The following is a 23,748-nucleotide window of genomic DNA, read 5'->3' on the forward strand; positions in this document are numbered from 1 at the left end:
TGGATGTTTCTACTACTTTTGTCTTTTGAACTCCCTACTAGCTTTGTGTGTGGATGATTTTCTATCTTTACTGTATGTATGCCTTTCCCAGTGAGCTATTTCATTTCATAGTTTTCTTGTTTCTAGTTGTGGCCTTTTCTTTTTGCCTAGAGAAGTTCCTTTAACATTTGTTGTAAAACTGGTGGTGCTGAATTCTTTTAGCTTTTGCTTTTCTGTAAAGCTTTTAATTTCTCCATCAAATGGAATGAGAGACTTGCTGGGTAGAGTGTTCTTAGTTGTAGGTTTTTCTTTTTCATCGCTTTGAATTTATCATGCCTTCTGGCCTGCCAAGTGTCTGCTGAAAAATCAGCTGATAGCCATATGGGAATTTCTTTGTATATTATTTGTTGCTTTTCCCTCGTTGCTTTTAATATTTTCTCTTTATATATATATATTTTTAGTATGTATTTATTTGTTTGGCTGCATCACGTCTTAGTTGCAGCATGTGGGATCTTCGTTGCTGTGTGTGGAATCTTTAGTTGTGGCATGCAGGATCTTTAGTTGCAGCATGAGAACTCTTAGTTGTGGCATGTGGGATCTATTTCCCTGACCAAGGATCGAACCTGGGCCCCCTGCATTGGGAGCATGGAGTCTTAGCCACTGGACCACCAAGGAAGTCCCTATTCTCTCTTTCTTTTTTCTTTTTTCCTATTCTCTCTTTATCTTTAATTTTTGTCATTTTGTTTACAATGTATCTTGGTATGTTCTTCTTAGAGTTAATCCTGTATGGGAGTCTGTGCTACTTGGACTTGGGTGACTGTTTCCTTTCCCAGGTTAGGGAAATTTTCAGCTATTATCTCTTAAAATATTTTCTCAGGCCCTTTCTCTCTTTCTTCTCATTCTGGGACACCTATACTGCGAATACTAGTGCACTTGATGTTGTCGCAGAGGTATCTTAAACTGTCCTCGTTTCTTTTCTTTTTTTTTTTTTGTTAAGCAGCAGTGATTTCCACTACTCTGTCTTCCAGCTCACTGATCCGTTCCTGTGTATCATTTAGTCTGCTGTTGATTTCTTCTAATGTATTTTTCATTTTAGTTATTGTATTTTTCATCTCTGGTTGTTCTTTATGTTTTCTAACTTTTTGTTAAAAACTTCTAACTTCTCGCTCTGTGCCTCTGTTCTTCTCCCGAGTTTTTCATCTTTACGATCATTACTCTGAATTCTTTCTCAGTTATATTGTCTGTCTCCACTTCACTTAGTTATTTTTCTGGGGTTTTATCTTATTCCCTGCATCTGGAACATATTTTTCTGCTGCCTCATTTTTCTGAGTTGCTTTTTGTATTTTTATGTGTGTGTCAGGTTGTTATGTTTTTTAATCTTGGAAAAGTGGCCTTCTGTAGGAGACATCCTATGTCTCCCAGCAGTGCACTCCCCTTTCATCACCCAAGCTATATGCTCTAGGGTTTTCCCCTAAGAGGGCTGCGTGGGTCCTTCTGTTGTGGCAGGTTGACTATGTAGGTGGTCTGGTAGGCTCGGTTGCCCCCTAGTCCGGTTGGGTGCCACACTCTACCTTGTTTGGATGCTGCTGGCTGCTGTTTAGTGGGACCTGGTCACAAGGTGGCTGGTTGAAGAACCCTAGGGAACCCCAGGGCTAGTACTGGCTCTGCTGGGTAAAATCAGGGTCCCCAAGACTCTGGGACTGTTGTCCACCCCCTGGGAGGTGGAGCCAGATCTGAGGTTAGTGCTAGACTACTGGCAGGCAGAGCTGGTTCCTGGAATCTGGCTGCAGGCCCTGAGGTCCAGAGCTCATTTCAGGTCGTTGTTTGGGGGTTGGGAGGGTGTTCCTGACACAGTTGAGTATGGAGTCTGGGGTGTCCCAAAGCTTCCATTCGCCTGCTAGTGGACAGGACCAGGGCCCAGCTGGTCCCAGGGTAGGGTCTGGCCTGCTGTGGGTGGCCTGTGTCCACAGGCTTCAGGATTGTAGTTTTCTGGTGTCTACTCCCTGGTGGGTAAATCTGGTCCAGAGGCTAGGGCAGGCTTCCTGGAAAGGAAAAGGGAAAGGCCATGCCTGCCCATTAGTGGGTGGAGCTGTGTCTTGGCCCTCTGGCGGGCAGGGCTGTGTCTAGAGAGTTGTCTACGGGCAGCTGTGGGCTCAGGAAGTCTTTAGGCATCCTGTCTGCTGATGGGGGGGTTGCATCCCCCGCCCAGTTAGTTGTTTGGCCTGAGGCGGTCCATCACTACAGGCTGTTGGGTGAGGCCAGGTGTTGGTGCTAATGAGTGAACAAGGCAGCTGCTGGCATCTTGTTCATATGGTTAAATGTTCCCAAATATGTCAGCCACCAGTGTTTGTGTCCCGGGGTGAGCTGCAGCCGCCTCTCCTGGAGACTCTTCAAGACCAGTAAGTAGGTCTGGCCCTGGCTGCTATCAAATTACTGCTTTTGTGCTGAATCCCAGTGCACATTTGTGTGCCCCTTTCAAGAGTGAAATCTCTATTTTTCCCAGCCCTGTGGGGCTCCTGCAGTTAAGCCTTCTTGCCTTCAAAGCCAAATGCTCTTGGGACTCATCTTCCTGGTGCTGGAGCCCCTGGGCTGGGGAGCCTGACATGGGGCCTAGAGCTCTCATACCTGTGGGAGAACCTGTGCATTATAATTATTCTCTATTTTGTGGGTCACTGACCTTGGGGGAATGGGATTTGATTATATCACAAGTCTGCCCCTCCTACCCATCTTACTATGGTTCCTTCTTTATGTTTTTAGCTGTAGAAGATACTTTTTGGCAGGTTCCAGTCTTTTTCATCCATGATTCTGCAGATAGTGTGATTTTGGTGTTCTCGTGAGAGGAGGTGAGCTCATGGTCTTTCTACTCTGCCATCTTGGCTGCTCTCTTCTCCAAGTTCTTTCACATTCAAGATGGCATTCTGGAATGACACTGCTTTTAAAACCCATAGTGGACACCAGGCTGTCAGGGCTTTCACTGCAGAGCTTGGACGGCAGACTGGTCTTGCCAGAGCTCATGAGGCCTGTGCAGTATGCAAGCGGTAGTCCCCTGCAGCAGAGTGCTCTAAAACACAGATATTCCATGTATAGAAATGCCTCAGTTATCCAGTGTTCAGACATCCAGCAGCCTAAAGCATCTGGAATGGCTACAAACCCGCAAAAAAAAAAAAAAAAGCAGCACTGTCATTCATGATTTTTGATTTTTCTTGTTTGACTTTTAATCTCTGTATTGTAGGATTTTCTAGTTATCTTTTTATTATTTATTCCTAGTTTAATTCCATTATGGTATTAGAGCATACTTTAATATGATTTCAAGTCTTCCAGATTTTAGGTGTGTTTCATGGCCCAGAATGTGGTCTATCTTGGTAAATGTGACATGTGAACTTGAGAAGAATGTGTATTACCTTATTGGAGAGTTAATTCCTTTATCAATATGTAATGCCCTCTTTATTCCCAATACTTCTTCTTGCTCTGAAATTTGCTGTGTGAAATTAACATAGCTACTTAAACTTTCTTTGGATTAGTGTATGTCTTCTTCCATTTCTGTACTTTAATGTGTGTCATTTTTAAAGTCAGTTTCTTATAGAGAACATAAAGTTGTGGTTTGTTTTTTTAATTACTCTGTTTTTAATTGGTCTATTTATTTAGACCATTGACATTTAAAGTCATTACTGACATAATAGATTTATATCTACTACATTTATTACTGTTTTCTTTTGTTTCGTTGTTCTTTGTTTCTTTTTTGTCCTCTACTCTTTTTTTTTTTTTTTTTTTTACGGTATGCGGGCCTCTCACTGTTGTGGCCTCTCCCGTCGCGGAGCACAGGCTCCGGACGCGCAGGCTCAGCGGCCATGGCTCACGGGCCCAGCCGTTCAGCGGCATGTGGGATCCTCCCAGACCGGGGCACGAACCCGCGTCCCCTGCATCGGCAGGCGGACTCTCAACCACTGCGCTACCAGGGAAGCCCCCTTCTCTGGTTTTAACCAGGCATTTTATATTTGGGTTCTTTTCCTCTTTCAGGCTATAAATTATACTTTTTAAAAACTTCTTTTAGTGGTTGCTGTAGTATTTGTAGTATACACTTATAAGCAATGCAAGTCCACTTTCAAATAACACTATACCATTTATCGGGTAGTACAAGTATCGTATAACAGTATTTCCAGTTCCTCCTATCCCTTGTAACATTTTCTCTCATCACTTCTACATTGTTAAGCATATCAATGGTATTCTTTATTTCTGTGCCACTGTTTTCTATTTCTGGCATTTCCTTTTGATTCATTCTTTGCTTGTTACATTGCCCATCTGTAATCGCAGGTTGTCTGCTTTTTCCATTAGATCCCTTAGCATATTAGTCATAGTTGTTTTAAATTCCCAGTCTATTAATTCCAAATTCTCTGCCATATCTGAATCTCATTCTGTCTCTTCTCTTCAAACTGTGTGTTTTTCTCCTTTTATTATGCCTTGTAATTTTTTTGTTGAGAGCCAGACATGATGAACTAGATATAAAGAACTGAGGTAAGTCTTTAGTGTGATATTTTATGTTCCTTTATCTCAGAGGTAGACTGTGTTTATTGTTTACTGTACCTGTATGTGTCAGAAGCTAAAATTTCTTTTAGTGTCCTTTTGTCTCCACTCTTCTTTGAATTTCTTTAGCAATTTCTTAAATAAGATCTGAGAGTTATTCTTTTAGTTGTAATCCCCAGTTAAAATACCCAAGCCCTATCATATGGTAAGATGTGAGGGGAGGGGAAACATTCCATGTTTCTTTGATTTGGTCTTGGTTTTGTTTTATATTTGTGAGAGAGCCTGGGTGCCTGGGATGTGACTTTCACAGGTGCTTGTCAGCTCCCTCCCCCCATTCTCCAACACACACACATTACCCTTTTTATGTGAGTCAGGAAGGCTAGAAGGAGCTAGAGTTGTATATTTCTTTTCCTCAGGTCAGTTGCGCTCTGGTAAAAGAGTTTCCTTTCAGGGCAAGCCCTGTTAAGGAGGACAGAATGGTCTTGGATGTATTTCAGTATGGGTACTTTTCCCTTACCCCTATTGAAGCAGGAGGAGACTTTTCTCTAGCTTTCTCTGAGAACCTAGTGAGGTTCCTGGAGGTAAAATTCAGGAAAGTTGGGAGGCTTCCCTAAGCCTGGGCCCTCTTGGAGTTTTTAACTTAAACTTGTCTACATTGAGTCTCTAGCAGTTTGTCAATTACATTTTAAGTTTTCATACCTTGGAACTGGCTTCAATGTAATTTTCCTGTTTCCAGGCTTCTGCTCCAATAAACTGTGATTCTCTATATCTGCCTGTGTGTCTCTAATTTTAGAGGAAACAGTTTTCCCTATGACCTCATTCCTTTTAGGGATTAAGGGAGAGTTGTTTTTTAATTCAGTTATTTTCTTGTGAGGACAAGAGTGTCAACCTCTAAGCTCTTTACATGCCAGACAGAAAGCCTTGATCCTTTTTGAACAAAAAAATGGTATTTTTTTTTAACCAAATTCACCAGGACTTTAGTTGAAGAGTAATTGTCTTTCATTGTGTTTGTATTGTGACTTGGTTAACTAATTTCCTAGTACTGGATATTTAATTTTTTCTTTTTATAACCAGAGCTATATTAAACATCCTTTCAGCTAAGTATTTGTACATATCTGTGATTATTTCTTTTGAGTAAAATTCTGAAAGTGGAATTGCTGAATGGAAGGCAGTAAAATTGTGGCTTCTAGTACTGTGTGTTTGTACCATTATTGTGTGTTAGTTTCATTAACCACAACTTCACCAACCCCAAGTATTGTCCCAACTGAAACAAAACACTTTACTTTCGTATGCCAAAAATGGTATCTCATTTAATCTTCTTTTCATTTAGTTTTAATAAAGAACTGCATTTTAAAGATGAGATTTATTTTTTATTTTCCTAAGTTATTTTGTATTAACATCAGAATATCGCTTAATGATTTTGCCACTCATTAGTGATAGCTAGTAAGGCAGTGGAATGTTAAACAGTGCAACTTTCCAGTTTACTACCTCAATATTGTTACACTGCATTCATTAATCACTGAAACAGGAGCTGCTTACAGATGCTTAATTATGTAATACAATAAACTGATTAATAAATTTGTATATTTTCATCAATAAGCATAATACTTTAACAAAGTAAATATAAACATGTTTCAATGGTTGAATTGATAGTTTGGTAACTTAAATTGAGCATTTTTCAGTTTGAAGGAATCTTACAGTCCAACTTATTGGGAAGAGCAGTAGTGTTTAAACTCATATATGGAACCACTTAAAATTGGGTTAGTGAGTTTTTGTTGTTGCTTGTTTTCTCTAGAATGCTATTAAGTATTAGTAGTAGTGAACATATTATTCATGATTTTATTTGCAACACTGTTTACAGTGGATTTTTGATACCTATCCTATTTCAAATTAAAGAACCAGGTTTCTAGCAATCTAAAAGATGCACTTTCTTATTTACATATTATATTTGCTAATATTTGAGGCAGAGTCTCTGTTTCTCTTTATGAATTCTGTGTGAGCTTTATCTGTAAAAATTTTTTACCTTTTGTCGAGTTTTATTTACAAAGGTTATATCAGGTATGTAGAATAAAGTTAAAAGGCCTATATCTTTTTTTCTAGATATTGGAACTGTTTAAATCCTTTTGAACTTCTGTTTTGAGTGTTTAGGTTAAAAATTATCTTCCCAAACTACCTTGGTCTATAGCCATTTGGGGGCTTAGTTTTGAGTACCCTTTCCATTTCTTTTGTGATAACTAATTTGTTCAGGTTTTCTGCCTCTACTAATTACTATTTATTAGTAATTATTTCTTCAATTTTGTGCTTTGATCCTTATTTTCCGTTATGCAGTCTTTCAGTTTACTTAATTTTCTATGTAAGTTACTTGTTGCAAATTACATATTTATTTTCGTCTTTAATAATAAGTTTGTTTAATACTGTACAGTTCTGCACCCAGTTTCAGCCTAGGGTTGTGGGAGGGGCAGGTTTTCCCATACCACCAAGCGCTTCTCAGACACCAGGTGAGTGTCCTACAATTCAACTTAATTCTGACACTTTTTACCCAGAGGTAGCATCAGATTACACAGGTTAATGAGTCAGTCTTACAAGACACCCCTAGCCCCTTCAGATGCCAATTGCAAGTCAAGGTTGTCACCTGTGCTTCTGATCAACCCACTATAGTTCAGAGGTTCCAATGACAACCCCCCCACACACACACCCTTGGGCTTGATTAATTTGCCTGAGTGGCTCATAGAATTCAGAGAAACATTTTACTTACTAGATGAGCAGTTTATTATGAAAGGATATAACTCAGGAATAGTCATTTGGAAGAGATGTGTATGGCAGGTTATGGGGAGGGGAAGTGGAGCTCTGAGACCGTACGTCTCAGAGTGGCTGCTACTCTCCCCAAATCTCCACACGTTCACCAACCCAGAAGTTCTTCAAAACCAATACTTGGGGGATTTTTATGGAGGAGGCTTCATTGCATAGGCATGATGAATCATTAACTCCGTTTTTAGCCTTTCTCCCTACTCAAGAGAATGGGAGGCAAGGCTAAAAAATTCCAAGCTTCTGATCATGTATTGTTCTTTCTGCTGGCTAGCCCTCATTCAGGACCCATCCAGGAGCCACTGAAAGTCACCTCATTAGAACAAAAGGCGCTCTTATCACCCAGGAAATCACAAGGGTTTTAGGATCCCTGTGTCAGGAACTGAGTTTAATAACCAAATATTAGAACAAAAAATGCTCCTGGTGCTCTTATTACTTAGGAAATTACAAGGGTTTCTGAAGCTCTGTGCCAGAAACCAGGGGCAGAGACCAATATATATTTTTTATTACCTCACAAATACCATACATTTTTCTCTAAATTTTACCTTGGTAACATTCTCTAGATTTTGTGATATTTTTGTGGTTTTGTTTTTCTTTTTTTTGAACAGGAAGTTTACAGTATTTCTCAATATCAATAATTGGATTATCAGTACTTTTATTTTTTTAATAAATTCTGAAGGAGGGTATATTAGTTATTTGTTACTATGTAGCAAACTACTCCAAAACAGGTGCAACCAGTAGTTGCTTAAAACAACATTTATTTTCTCACACAGTTTCTGTGGGTCAGGAATTCAGGAGCAGCTTAGATAGACGGTTGTGGCTCTTGGTCTCTCATGGGTTACAGTCAAGATATTAGCTGGAGTTGCAGTCATCTGAAGGCTTGACAGGAGCTGGAGAATCTACATCTAAACTGGTTCACTCATATGGTTGGCAAGTTACTACTTACTCCTGGCAAGACTCCTCAGTTCCTTATGATGTGGACCTCTTCACAGTGTTGCCTGACTGTCTTCCCTACATGACAAGTGGCTTCACCCAGAGCAGGTGGTCCAGAGGAAGTCAAATTTTCTATCCTCAGAAGTCACACTCCATTATTACCACAATAACCTGTTGGTTATACTAGCCAGCTCAATAGTGTGATAGGGGATTACTCAAGGAAATGAATGCTAGAAGATGAGAACCATTGGGGGCCATTTTGGAGGGTAGTTAAAGTGGAATAAATAAAACCTTGCACTTTGAGAATAAGATCTCCTCTCTTAAGAGGGCCAGAAAGTTATCTGGGGCACCACCTCCCCTTCTCAGACCTCAGTATCTACTCCAAGTTTCTTCTGAATTTCTTGTATAAGAAATTCTCATTTTATATATAGCTATAATTGTTGCCTTCAGTTGGGATAAATGGAACTACTGAGTATTCAGCGTTGGAGATTGGTATGCTTTTCTACCATTCATTTTCCTTGTCTTCTCTGTGATCATTGTCCTGCTGCTACTTTTTTCTTTTGGCTGTGCCCTGCGGCTTTTTTGTGGGATTTTAGTTCCCTGACCAAGAATCAAACCCGGCCCTTCGGCAGTGAGGCAGTGAGAGCTCGGAGTCCTAATCACTGGACCTCCAGGGAGTTCCCTGTTCTGCTGCTACTTTAGATCTTACATTTATTCTGGAGTTCCCCTGAGGAAACTTATTTGTTTTAAGTTTTCTTTTACTAATAATGTGTTGTAACTCCCTCTATACTAGTGGATTTTTAGCCCATGTGCTTTATGTCTTCCAGATGTTCTTCAGCATTCTGGTCATCTCAGCTTTTTAGCTTTCCTGATTGCATAGATTTATCCTTTTTATTGTTGTTTCTTCTGTGACATTTCTGACGGAAGTCAAGGTAAACTGAAATAGTCAGCCTTCTTAAAGGGGAAGCCTCTGCTTCTGAGCCTACCCCTTTGTTAGGGTTGACTCATTGTTATGCAGTCTGGTCTACCTCCAAAGGGAGAAAAGACTATTTCCCTGAGTGCTTTCTCGTGTTTACTTAGAAAAGACCAATTTTTATTAGCAAGTAGATTGCACCACAAATCCAGTGTCGGAGATTCCATGTTTGTTTACCTGCTGCTGCCTTTTCAAGGGAGTAATCTGGATATCATGAGTTAGTTCTGTCTTATTTAAGAATTAGGAAATTCATAGCTCAGGATGTATTTGAGTTTTTTTCAACTATAATCTGAGTTCTCCCTGTAGCCAGTTTAATGGTCCTTTTGTTTATGGTTGTTGGGCATTTTTTGTTTCAATGAGGGTGAATTTTCTTGTTTTCCTTACATCAGTGGTTAAGGAATAGCATTTTCTCAGGACAGAGAATGGTGTGTACATGAGAAAAGCTGTATATAGAATGACATCAATATAGGAAACAGTATATTTGAACCTATCTGCTCAAAATCAGTCATCCGTTAGTTGTCTCACTGACAGCCCTTTAACCTTGGGGGAAAGAAAGATTTACAGAAAAGGATGGATGTATTGCACCCGAATTCTTAGCCTAGATCTGCCTGCAACTGGATCTGTGAATAAATTTACGTCTCAGGTTTTCCTGTGTGAAAATGAGAGAGTTATATTTGGTGATCTTTTAAAAGTAAGTGAGTCTATAACTTTTATTAAGACAGTTTGGATAGCCTATTGCATTAAAGTAATTACAGTGAACGGTTATTTTGCAATGCAAGCAATAACAAGTTTTTTGAGCATTCTCTTGGTTTGGAGTCTGAAAAGGATCATGTTTTCTTCTGTACTGTATAATGCTATATAAGAAATTCTAAGCTGCCTTTTTAAAGCAAAAAAACCCCCTAAAAAACCCCAGCTTTTTCTTAGCACACTCTCCCGTAAAAAAGAAAAGCCAACTGTTTTAAGATCTTATTACAGTAAAAATGCTTAAACTCAAGTTTTCATCTGTCATGGCAAAGTTACCTAAACATGCTGATTGGGGGGGTGGCTGTGTATTCAGTAGTAAACACAATTGGAGAACATAATTTCTTTGGCCCTAGTGCTCAAATTGTAGGAATTTGGTCTCCTTATGTTTCCTGCATAAGCTGAAAGTCTCATTAGAAACATACTGTTCTTAAAGTTTTTAGCAAAAATTCTTAGAGTTTGTATTCACATGGGTAATTTCTAGAAATTCTCAGATTGTTTCTCTCTAAGGCAATGTTTTCAATTTTCTCTCTACTTAAATAGTTTAATTAACATTTGCTAATTAATTCATTGGGGTTGTAGCATATAATATTTACATAAATTCAACTGTGTGAGCATGTCAAAGGAAAAAATTATTTTAATAGTAGGGGGGGATTCTATTCATCATTTTTCTGAAATGACCATGTGCCCTGGAGTAATAGTCTTGCGAAAAAGTACAGTACTACTTTATAAGCAGTTCAGAGCTTTTCAGAGAAAATTTGACCATATGTGCTCTCTCCTTACTCACTGACTTTAGTGCCAGGTCTTAAATCTTGAGTCCCATGTATGACACTTTCCTCTTTCCAAAAAAAATAATGTTTTCATTGAATTCAAATCTTTGTTTCCTTTATACTGTTTATCCATCCAAATAAACACATTAGCTTTGATTCACAAGCTTAATTCTTCCTTCTATTCAGCACATTTCTAGTCAGATTCTGTGTGCTCAGAGAATGTAGACTACTGTTAGCCAGTGTAATATTTAAGATGTAGTTATAACATAAATCAGTGCCAATAAAGTGTTATAATGCATTCCAAAGGCTGGAAGGGTTTCTAGATTCTTTGCAAGTTTGTGTTGCTTCTTTCATTAGCTTCTTTCATAGTTCAGAAGTGAATATATTTTATTTTTAGATATGTGTCTTAAGTCCTCCTGGGACTTCCCTGGTGGTGCAGTGGCTAAGAATCTGCCTGCCAGTGCAGGGGACACGGGTTTGAGCCCTGGTCTGGGAAGATCCCACATGCCGCAGAGCAACTAAGCCCATGCGCCACAACTACTGAGCCTGTGCTCTAGAGCCCACGAGCCACAACTACTGAAGCCCGCGCGCCTAGAGCCATGCTCCGCAACAAGAGAAGCCACCACAATGAGAAGCCCGCGCACCGCAATGAAGAGTAGCCCCCACTCGCCGCAACTAGAGAAAAACTGCACGCAGCAACGAAGACCCAACACAGCCCCAAATAAATAAATAAATAAAATTTATAAAAAAAAGTAAAGAAGTCCTCTCAATATTATTTCTTTTTTATGTATTCTTTTACACTAATGCAAAGTTTATACTTCTCATCATTTACAAGGGATGTTCCATGGTTAATAATCGTAAAGTACTGTAGTAACTTATAAATTGCCTTTTTTTCCTGAAGATTTCATGTTGTTAAACCTATGATTTTCCCACTGAAGTTGTTTACTTAGTTTGTGATGGTTGCACATATTCTCAAAAACAACTCGATGGGCATATTTGATGTTAGGATTCTAATAGGTACTTTACAAATAAATACATTTACTAAAAGATATATATGTAGAGTACCTGTGCACATATATGTATGCATAAATATACACATATATGTGTGAGGGTGTGTCTCCATGTGTATATGTGATTCCAGGCACACTGCTATGCAGTATTGAAAACTCAGAGGTGAGAGACAGAATGGCTTTTCTGGAGAATTACAAACATTTCCATATGGTCATTTTTGAGTATTAGACATAAAATATTTTTCTTCACTTTAATATCAATTAAGAAAGTAGCAGGGCTTCCCTGGTGGCGCAGTGGTTGAGAGTCCGCCTGCTGATGCAGGGGACACGGGTTCGTGCCCCGGTCTGGGAAGATCCCACATGCCGTGGAGCAGCTGGGCCCGTGAGCCATGGCCGCTGAGCCTGCGCATCCGGAGCCTGTGCTCCGCAGCGGGAGAGGCCACAACAGTGAGAGGCCCGCGTACGAAAAAAAAAAAAAAAAAGAAATAGCATGTCATCATATGATTAGACTACAGATTATTAAACATTGGATTCATTTGATCTGAGTGAGTTCCTAAGTAAATTGCACCCCTATATATTCGCTGGGAACAAATGAGGAGAAAAAAAGATTTTATAAAATTCTCAGCAATTACCACAGTTCACTGTAGACAAGTTTATCTAGAAATCACAAAAGGCTTTTATTTGGAATTATGCTTCAGCTCTGTGGAGAACTCAAGGAAACATCTTACCAGAAAATGTTCCCCAACTTGACTTACTAAATGTGCATAATTTCATAGACAGCATTTTCAACCTGATCCCTTTAGGAGTAGTAAAAATATGTTTGTTTGTCTGTTAACTTGGAATTTATACCTATTTTATTGCTTATTTCCCCCACCTTCAAAATTTCTCTTAACTCTATTTTAATCTTCACCTTGCTGCAAATGCTCTATGTGGAAAGAGATATGTGAAAACTAATTCTACCTGACTGATAAACAGTTTAAATATGTTCTTACCTAAGTTTCATCTCAAAGAACATTAACAAAGCATGGATACCACCCACAGATTTCTTCTAAAATGCCTTTTCTATATTATGTGACTGTTTATCACAACATTTTTCTAACTGAAGAGAGAGGCAAAGTTCTAATCTTCTGTCTATTCTTACTCTTCTTTGAAAAATGTCAACCATGCAGAGTTAGACACTAGATAAACAGTAGTAGAATTTGTATTTTTCAACTTTCACCTAAATTAGATAGAAGTTGATAATGGTATTATTTTCAGTGTTTTCTTCAGTCATCATCAGAAAGAGAGTATTACTGCTTTTTTTTTTTTTTTTTTTAATTTACCAAGAGTTCTTGTCACAAAGTAATATGCCCCACTACTGGAACTTTAGGGTTTTAACCAAAAAAATGTAACTTAAGAAAATAATGATCATTTGTCTGTTTTTTTTTTTTTTTTTTTTTTTTGCGGTACGCGAGCCTCTCACTGTTGTGGCCTCTCCCGTTGCGGAGCACAGGCTCCAGACGCGCAGGCTCCGCGGCATGTGGGATCTTCCCAGACCGGGGCACGAAACCGTGTCCCCTGCATCGGCAGGCGGACTCTCAACCACTGCGCCACCAGGGAAGCCCCATTTGTATGTGTTTAATTTTGAGTCCCATCCTCCAATTTTACGAAGGTTTTTGTAGAAATTTTATTAGTACATTTCATTTTCTCTCGTGTAAATTATTTGTTTTTGCAAACTGATTGGGACGTGGTGTGTTTTTATATTTCTAACAAATGCTTATAAAACTCACTCATACTCTTTGTAGGAATATCTGTTAATAGACTAGAAAGTCGTCTTCATAAGTGTTTTTAAGTGCATATGTATGAGAATTTTTATACATAATACACCACTTTCAGCCATAAAATCAGAAGTGAAAACATTTTCAAAGTGCTCTTTCCATAGCATAAGTTTCTTTCAAAAAGCAGTTTCTTTTCTACTTTCATCTGAAAGTTCAACACCACGAATTTTTGTTTGGAGTTTTGTTTGTTTTTTGCTAAATAACATGATTTTGACAGGCAGCCACTTTTCATTCCAGGAAAGATCAGCAATTTATTGGAACACCTGAATCATTTTTCTTTTATTTAAAACATCAACAATACTTTAGTTCAGCAAGGCAAGAATTTTTCTTTTTTTTTCTTTTTTTCTCTTTGCTTTATTGTTTGCTGTTTCTCTTCCATGTACATCTAGATCGACATGTATTCACACACACACACACAAATAATATATATACATAACATTTTTCTGAATGATTCAAGAGTAAGTTACTTGCATAAAGCCCTTCACCCCCAAATATTTCAGTGAGCGTTTCCTCTAAATAATAATATTCTCCCATCCAAGTGGGCCCCGTATTGTGTTATAATAAGCTGAAAGTGAATAAACATGATGGTGCCCCTTGTAACCCCTATCTGTTACTGATCTGCCACTCTTTCCTTAGAACTCCTGGGTTGCTGGTAGTGACATGATATGACCTGCTAACAGGGATGAAGTGAAGATATTAATGTCATTTTATATATTAAATATTATATAAGCTTAATTCATTTTTTTGGATAAATATGTATAAGTAAAAGTTTTAAAATACTTTACCTGAGAGAGTTGTTTTGCACCACCCATCTTGGAAGGCATTGATCTGCAGGCTAGGAAAAACTATTGTCTCTTTGACCTACTTGGAAAACTTTGAAACTAATAAGACATGTTCTCACCACTTTTCTCTTGTAAATGCTCTCTTTGGTATACAGTTTTATAGGTCTTACTCACGTTACTACTGTGGCTTTCATCTAATTTTCCTTTCTCTTTACCTTGTCATTTCACTGACTCCACTCACTTGAAATATAAAGATACTCCTGTAGGGCTTGCCTGAGGTGCTTCACTGAACCCAGTTTGCATTAACCAAAGACATATCAAACAAATAAAACTTGCCCCTCTTTTTGCAGTGTTTCATTCAAAACGCAGATCATTTTATGGTGCTACAAAAGATTTTAATAAAATGTTAAAAATATATAGTGTGTACAAATATATGTATCTATACGTATAAATGTGGCAAGTTCATGTTCTTTTAAGTGACATATTATGAAGCAGTAGAAACTCCATTTTGGTAAAAAGTGTGTGTGTGTGTGTGTGCGCGCGCGCGCTTAATACCAGTAGTGGTATTGCTTGCATTCAGTTTTCCTGAATTTAACCAAGTAAAAATTGTTGGAATTGCTGAACTTTGAATATTTATTAAACCCAAGAGATGATTTTATAAAATATTCCAATCTAAGGTTTAAAAAAAGTTCCTTTTTCTATAATGCATGTTTCAACTTTAGACCCTGTTGTCTTCCTACGGTGAAAAATGAAGAAATTTGCATTCTTATGCATTCACTTCTTTTTTGGTTTAATTATTTTCACATTATCAAGATTTATATGTTTATTACCTATTTTGCAACTATAATGCTTATAGTTCAGTTTTTTGTTTTTTGTTGTTTTTTGGCTGCGTTGCGTCTTAGTTGCTGCACGCGGGCTTTCTCTAGTTGCGGCGAGTGGGGGCTACTCTTTATTGTGGTGTGTGGGCTTCTCATTGTGGTGGCTTCTCCTGTTGAGGAGGATGGGCCCTAGGGCACACGGGCTTCAGTAGTTGCAGCACGTGGGCTCAGTATTTGCAATGCATGGGCTCTAGGGCGTTGTGGCTCAGTAGTTGTGGTGCATGGGCTTAGTTGCTCCGTGGCAACCAGGGATCAAACCCGCGTCCCCTGCATTGGCAGGTGGATTCTTAACCACTGCACCGCCAGGGAAGCCCCTAGTTGTTTAGTTTTAATTCTTCACTTTAGTGGATTCATAGGTCACCATCATGTGTGTGCATGGGGGGGGTGGTGAATCATGCTTTAATTGGCTGGATTTCATGGTTGAGCTCCCCACACTCCGCTCCCCCACAAAGCTTTATTTGCACTGTTTATTGAGTCCATTCTAGTTTGATATGGTTATACCTGTTACACCTTTATATGTGAATGAAATCTTTACTGATTATGAGTCTTTACACTCTTTCTCTCAGAACTTTGTAAATATTAATCCACTGTCTTTCAGCATTTATTTTTCTACCTTGAACATGTTTTCAGCCTGTATGCCTGATGAATTTTTTCTTTAATTTTAAGGTTTAATAAATGAATCATGATTTTTACAGTTTGCTTCCCTCCTTATTTGATGCACTTGTCAACGTTTGGGGGCTTTGGAGAGTGGGGTTTAAGTTGGGAACTATGTACGATGCTTCTAGAATTTCCTAGGCTTTTGTTTCTTTATAGCATTAACTTCTGCCTCTTTCGTTCTTTAGTTACTGCTTGGACTTTCTTTTCTCTTTTTCTCAGAGTGTTTTTTTGTGGTAAAGTACATATAACATAAAATTTACCATCTTAACCATTTTTAAATGTACTGTTTGGTGGTATTAAATACATTCATACAAGTACACTGCCATCATCACCATCCATCTCCAGAACTCTTTTCATCTTGTAAACTGAAACTCTATACCCATTAAAAACTAACTCCTCATTCTCCCCTTGCCCCCAGCCCCTGGCTACCACCACGCTACATTTTGTCTATATGATTTTGACTCTTGTGAGTATTTAATATAAGTGGAATCATACATTATTTGTCTTTTAGTGACTGCCTTAATTCACTTTGCATAATGTCCTTAAGCTTCATCTATGTTGTGGCATGTGTCAGAATTTCCTTCCTTTTTAGGATTTAATATCCCATTTTAGGTATATACCGTATTTTGATTATCCATTTATCTGTCATTGGACACTTCAATATTTTATCAATTGTGCTACTGTGAACATGAGTGTACAAATATCTGAGACCCTGATTTCAGTTCTTTTCAGTATTTATACCCAGAAGTGGAATGACTGCACCATATGACAACTCTGTTTTTAATTTTTTGAGGAACTGCCATGTTGTTTTCCACAGGCTTCTCTACCATTTTACATTCCCAGCTAACAGTGCTAAGGGTTCTCATATCTCCACATTGTCTTCAACACTTGTTATTTAACGTTTTTGGTTTTGTTTTAATATAGTAACCATCTGAATGTGTGTGAGATGGTATCTCATTATAGTCTTGATTTGAATTTTCCTAATTATTAGTGATGTTGAGCATCTTTGCATGTGCTTGTTTGTATATCTTTCCCGAAGAAATGTCTATTCAGATCCTTCACCCATTTTTGAATTAGGTTATTTGTTTTTGTTGCTGAGTTTTAAGAGTTCTGTATATATTAATTGTCATATATGTATTTTTAATCCTTGATTGGATAAATGATTTGCAAATATTTTCTCACATTCTGTGGGTTGTCGTTTTACTCTGTTAATAGTGTCTTGTAGTGCACAAATTTTAAATTTTTCATGAAGTCCAATTTATCTCTTATTTTCTTTTGCCTGTGTTTTTGGTGTCATATCCAGGAAACTATTGCAAAATTAAATATCATGAAGCTTTTACCCTATATTTATTTATCTTAAATTTCTTCTAAGGGATTTATAGTTTTAGGTCATTTATTTAGCTCTTTGATGAGTTGATTTTTTTATATAGTGTTCATAAGGATCCAACTTCATTCTTTTGCATGTGAATATTCAGTTTCCCCAGAATCATTTGTTAAAAGACTGTCTTTGCCCCATTGAATAGCCTTGGCACCATTGTCAAAAATCATTTGACCGTGTGTGTGTTGGGGGGGGGGGGTATTTATTTTTTTATTTCTAGGTTGTCTATTCTGTTTCATTGGTCTGTATGTCTGTCTTTATGCCAGTACTATGTTGTTTTGATTACTGCAGCATTGTAGTAAGTTTTGAAATCAGAAAGTGTTAGTCCTCCAGCTTTGTTGTTCCTTTATCAACCTTGTTTTGGCTATTTAGTGTCCTTTAAGACTCCATATGAACTTTAGCATGGGTTTTTCTTTTTTTCCAAATACATCGTTGGGATTTTGATAGAGATTACATTGAATCTGTAGATCAAACCAGGTAGTGTTGACATCTTACAATATTTTAAGTCTTCTAATCCATGAACATGGGATGTATTTCCATTTATAAGTTTATTTCAGAAGTGCTTTGTAGATTTCATTGTACAAGTCTTTCACCTCCTTGGCTAAGTTAATTTGTACATATTTTATTCTATTTGATACTACCGTAAATTGAATTATTTTCTTTTTTTCTTTTACTTTTTTTTGGGGGGTGGAGGGTGGGTAGTTAGGCTTTTATTTTATTGTTTTTATTTTTATAAATGTATTTATTTAATTTTGGTTGTGTTGGGTCTTCATTGCTGCGTATGGGCTTTCTCTAGTTGTGGCAAGCAGGGGCTACCCTTCATTGTGGTGCAAGAGCTTCTCATTGCGGTGTCTTCTCTTGTTGCGGACCACAGACTCTAGGTGCATGGGCTTCAGTAGTTGTGGCTCTCGGGCTCCAGAGTGCAGGCTCAGTAGTTGTGGTGCACGGGCTTAGTTGCTCCGAGGCATGTGGGATTTTCCCAGACCAGTGCTTGAACCCGTGTCCCCTGCAATGGCAGGCGGATTCTCAACCACTGTGCCACCAGGGAAGACACTAGACTTTTATTTTAAATTGAAGTATAGTTGATTTTAAATGTGTTAGTTTCAGATGTGCAGCAAAATGATTCAGTTTATATATATAATTCAGTTTATATATATATGTAAAACAATATATGTATACATTTCAGCTTCCTTTCCATTATAGGTTATTATAAGATATTGAATATAGTTCTCTATGCTATACAGTAGGTCCTTGTTGTTTATTTTATATATAGTAGTGTGTATTGGAATTGTTTTATTGATTTCCCTTTCAGATTATTTTAGAAATGCAGCTGAATTTTTTACATTGACTTTGTATCCTACTATTTTGCTGAACTCATTTATTCTAACAGTTTCTTCATGGAATCTTTATGGTTTTCTACATACAAGATTATGTCATCTGTGAACAGAGACAATTTTACTTCTTCTGTTCCAATTTGGATACCTTTAATTCTTTTCTTGACTAATTGCTCGGACTAGAACTTCCAGTACTATGTTGAATAGAACATAGAAGGGGTGAAAGCAGTCATCCTTGCCTTGTTCCTGATTATGGAGGAAGAGTTTTCAGTCTTTCACCATGATGTTCACTGTGGGTTTTTAATATATGGCTTTTATTATGCTGACATAGTTTTCTTCTGTCCCTAGTTTGTTTATTTGAACTTTTAATGCTGCTTCTGCATCACTTGAGATAATTATGTGTTTTTTTCCCTTAATTACGTTAATGTGAAGTGTTACATACATCAATTTTTATATGTTGAACCATCCTTGCATTTCAAGAATAAATCCCACTTGGTCATGATGTATGATCTTTTTAATATGATGCTGAATTCAGTTTGCTAATATTTTGTTGAGGATTTTTACATCAGTGTTCATAAGAATTTAGGTTTGTGGTGTTCTTATAGTGTCTTTGGTACCAGTGTAATGTTGACCTCAAAAAATGAATTAGAACGTGTTCCTTTTTCAATTTTTTGGATAAGTTTGGGAAGAATTGATGCTAGTTCTTTAAATGTTTGGTAGAATTCCAGGGCTCTTCTTTGTCAAGAGATTTTTGACTTTTGATTCAATCTCTTTACTAGTTATATGTCTAGTCAGATACTCTATTTCCTTGTAATTTAGTCTTGGTAGATTTGGTGTTTCTATGAATTTGTCCATTTTATCTAGGTTTTTCAATTTGTGGGCATGCAATTTATAGTATTCTCTTCTAATTTTTCTTTATTTCTGTAGAATTGGTAGTACTGTCCCCACATTGACTTCTGATTTTATTAATTTGAATCTCTTCTCTTTTTTTCATAGTCCATCTAGCTAAAGATTTGTCAATTTTGTTGATGTTTTCAAAGATACAACTTTTGGTTTCTCTGTTGTTTTTCTATTCCCTATTTTTAAGAAAAATCTCTGCTCTAATCTTTATTATTTCATTCCATCTGCTGTCTTTAGGCTTAATCTGTTTACACTTTGTTTAGTTTCTTAAGGTTGTAGAGTATGTTATTGATTTGAGATTTTTCTTCTTCTTCAATTAAAGAGTTGATAGCTCTGAATTTCTCCTTTAGCACTGCTTTACCTGTGTGCCAGGAGTTTGGTAAATTGTGTTTTCATTTTCATTTATCTTTGGGTATTTTCTAATATCCCATGTGATTTCTTCTTTGATCCATTGATTGTTTAAGAATGTGTTGTTTAATTTCCACAAATTTGTGAACTGTCTTCTTTTTCTTCCAGTATATCTAACTTCATCCCAATTTGGTTGGAGAAGGTACTCGGTATGGTATCTATCTTTCAAAATCTGTTGAGACTTAATTTGTGTCCTAATATATGGTAGGTCCTGGAAAATGACCCATGTGCACTTGAGAAGAATGTATATTTTATTGTGTAGTGTATTTTGAATAGGTCTGTTATATCTGGTTGGTATATTATGTTTTTCATGTCCTCTCTTTACTTATTTTCCGTATGGTTCTATCCAGTGAGAGTGGGGTATTGAAATCTCCAACTGTTATTGTAGAACTGTATTTCTCCCTTCAGTTCTGTTCATTTTTTTCTTCATATACTTTGAAGGTTTGTTTTTTGGTGTGTAAATGTTTATAATTGTTATATCTTCTTGTTGTGTTGAACCTTTTATTAATGTATTTATTTGTCTCTTGCATCCTTTTTTGATTTAAAGTCTATTTTGTCTGATATTACTATAGACACCTCTGCTGTCTTTTGGTTATTTGTATGGAATATCTTTTCCCATTCTTTCACATTCAAACTATATGTGCCTTTGGATTTAAAGTTGAATCTCTTGTAGCTATCATATAGTTGCATCATATTTGTTATCTATTCTGCCAGTCTCTTTTGACTATAGAGTTTAACTCATTTATGTTAAAAACTACTTATGGGGCTTCCCTAGTGGCGCAGTGGTTGAGAGTCCGCCTGCTGATGCAGGAGACACGGGTTCATGCCCCGGTCCGGGAAGATCCCACATGCCGTGGAGCAGCTGGACCCGTAAGCCATGGCCGATGAGCCTGTGCTTCCGGAGCCTGTGCTCTGCAACGGGAGAGGCCACAGCAGTGAGAGGCCTGCGTACCGCAAAAAAAAAAAAAAAAAAAAAAACTACTTACGGATAAGGAATTTTTTCTTTCATTTTGCTATTTTCTGTATGTCTTATAGCTTTTTTGTACCTCATTTTCTGTATTACTGTCTACTTTTGTGCTTAGTTGATTGGGGGGGTGGTAAGGAAACATTTAAATTCTTTTGTTATTTCTTTTTGTGTATATTCATAAATATTTTCTTTGCAGTTACCATAGGGATTACATTTAAAATTCTGAAATTGTAACACTAGTTTGCTTGTTATTTAAATAACATATCAAAATCTCTGCTCCTTTACTACTCCATCCCCACCCTTTTAAGTTGTTCATGTCACAGTTACATCTTTATACATTGTGTACCCAGAGACATAAACTGTTATTTGAAATGCATTAGTCATTTAAATTATGTAGAAAACAAAATGTGGAATTAAAGACCAAATTAGAATAATACTGGCTTTTAAAATCACTCATGTATTTTTATTGAGACATTTATCTCCTTATGTGGTTTTGTGTTCCTGTCTTGTGTCCTTTTATTACACCTTGCAGGACTTCCCTATGCATTTCTTGCAGTGCAGGTCTAGTAGTAACAGATTCCTTCTTTTATTTACCTACGAATGACTTAAGTTCTCCCTTGCTCTTAAAGGATAGTTTCTCGGGATATGTGCTTCTTGGGTGACAGGTTTTATTTTTTTATCTTTTTGCACTTTGACAATATTGGCCCACTCCCTTCTTGTCTCTAATGTTTTTGATGAGGACTGATGCTAATCTTATTGAGGATCTCTTGTATGTGAAGTGTTGCTTCTTTCCTTCACCTTTCAAGACTTTCTCTGTCTTGAAAATTTGATTATAATGTGTCTGTGTAGATCTCTGTGAGTTCATCAAATTTCTAGTTCATTGAGCTTCTTTCATTAAATTTGGAGTTTCAGCTATTATTTCGTTATATATTCTCTCATCCCTTTTTTCTTTCTCCTTCTGGGACTCCCACAGTGTATTTGTCGGCCCATTTGATGGTGTCCCATAGGTCCCTTAGGCTCTGTTCACCTTTCTTCAATCTTTTTTCTGTTTGTTTCTCTGACTTGGTAATTTTCATTGTCCTATCTTCATGTTCACTCATTCTTTCTTCTGCCTGATCAAATATGCCTTATAATTCTTGTAGTAAAGTTTTCACTTTACTACAGAATTTCCTTTTCAGTTTTCTTTATTAATTCAGCTCCAGAATTTCCTTTTCAGTTTTCTTTATTAATATTATTTCCATTTTGTTCATATTTAATTTTCTTGACTTTTTGTAAATTTTACTTTAGTTCTTTGAGAATCTCTAAGACAGTTGCTTTAGAATCTAGTAGATCTGCCATCAGGTCTTTTTAAAGAACATCTTCTGTTTATTTATATTTTTTCTTTTTATGGGCTATACTTTCCTCTTTATACTTCTTGATAATTTTAATTTGAAAACTGGACGTTTGAATTTAATCATTTGGTAACTCTGGAAATCAGATTTCCCCATTCTGCAGGGTTTGCTGGGTTTTTGTTGTTATTTTTGTTTATTGTTTTGCTTTCTTAAAATTGTGTGTTCTGTTTCTTTGCCAAAGATCAACTGAGGTATATACTTAAGGTCTTCTTAGGTGCTTTTGAGCCTGGTCTTTTCCCTGGGCATGCATGGTGACTTTCCAATTTCCCTCATATGTGCAGTTTCTTTTAAATGTCCTAGTATTTGATGTCTGTCTTTCCAAAAGAGAATAAGAGTAAAATGAAGGGAGGGTGAAAGGGCGCTGGCCCCCTAGCATACTTTAGCAGGAACGAGAGGGACTTGCAACAGTCAGGGGAGATGGAACAGCAGTGTCTACCTGTCTCTGTTCCTCTGAGATGAGAAGCTGTGATCAGATCACAGATCCTTGACATATGGACAGTAGGATCCTTTTTACCCACCCTGTCACGACAAGCTATGTGTAAGCTGCTCCAGGAACATGTGCATACAACTGCCACCCATTGAACTGGGTAATGGGGAATGGATAGCTACTACTGTGCTAAGAGCTGAAATTGACGAAAATTAATGGCAACTTGCTTTCCTAGCCTTCCCTTGGAAATTTCAAACCTTTAATATACTATTTTCTAGAGTTCAAAATAGTTTCATCAGACAGATCGTGCAAGTGCAATTGCTCTCCTGGTGTAGAGACAGATTCCTGTTGCTTTCTACTCCACCATCTTCTCATAATCTACCTAGGACATTTCTTTTTAACTATTTGTTTGTTTTATTAGATATTACAAGTACAAAGAAAGACTCCACACAAAAACTACTAGAACTGATAAACAAATTCAGCAAGGTAGCAGGATACAAGGTTAACATAAAGAAATCTGTTGCATTTCTTTACACTAACAGTGAAATATAAGAAAGTAAAAAAACAGTCCCTTTTAAAATTGCAGCAAAAAAATAAAATAGGAATAAACCTGACCAAGGAGGTGAAAGACTTACATGCTGAGAACTATAAAACATGATAAAAGAAATTGAAGATGATTCAAAGAAATGGAAAGATACCCCATGTTCTTGGAGCAGAATTAACATTGTTAAAGTGGCCATACATCCCAAAGCAATGTACAGATTTAATGTGATCCCTCTCAGATTACCTATGACATTTTTCACAGAACTAAAACAAATAATCCTAAAATTTATAGGGAACTATAAAAGACCCAGAATTGCCAAAGCAATCCTGAGGAAGAAGAACAAATCTGGAGGTATAAACCTCCCAGACTTCAGACAATACTACAAAGCTATAGTAATCAAAACAATGTGGTATTGGCACAAAAACAGACATGGCTCAATGGAACAGAATAGAGAGCCCAGGAATAAACCTCCAGTTAATTAATCTTTGGCAAAGGAGACAAGAATATACAATGGAAAAAAGACAGTCTCTTCA

General features: G+C 37.2%; 1 protein-coding gene across 3 annotated transcripts in view; it reads left to right on the top strand.

Moving 5' to 3' along the window:
* The window catches only part of ORC4 (origin recognition complex subunit 4), a 100,384-nt gene that overhangs the window by 13,045 nt on the left and 63,591 nt on the right, over window positions 1-23,748 (top strand). The window contains exon 2 of one of the 3 annotated variants that reach the window (XM_032637486.1): window positions 2,737-2,822. The exons of the other annotated variants lie outside the window; for them this stretch is intronic. The gene's annotated coding sequence lies outside the window, so the exon portion shown is untranslated. The remainder of the gene's footprint in view (window positions 1-2,736; window positions 2,823-23,748) is intronic. 3 annotated transcript variants of the gene reach the window in all.

This window comes from Phocoena sinus, chromosome 7, assembly GCF_008692025.1.
Source record: "Phocoena sinus isolate mPhoSin1 chromosome 7, mPhoSin1.pri, whole genome shotgun sequence".
In the NCBI taxonomy this organism is placed as follows: Eukaryota; Metazoa; Chordata; class Mammalia; order Artiodactyla; family Phocoenidae; genus Phocoena; species Phocoena sinus.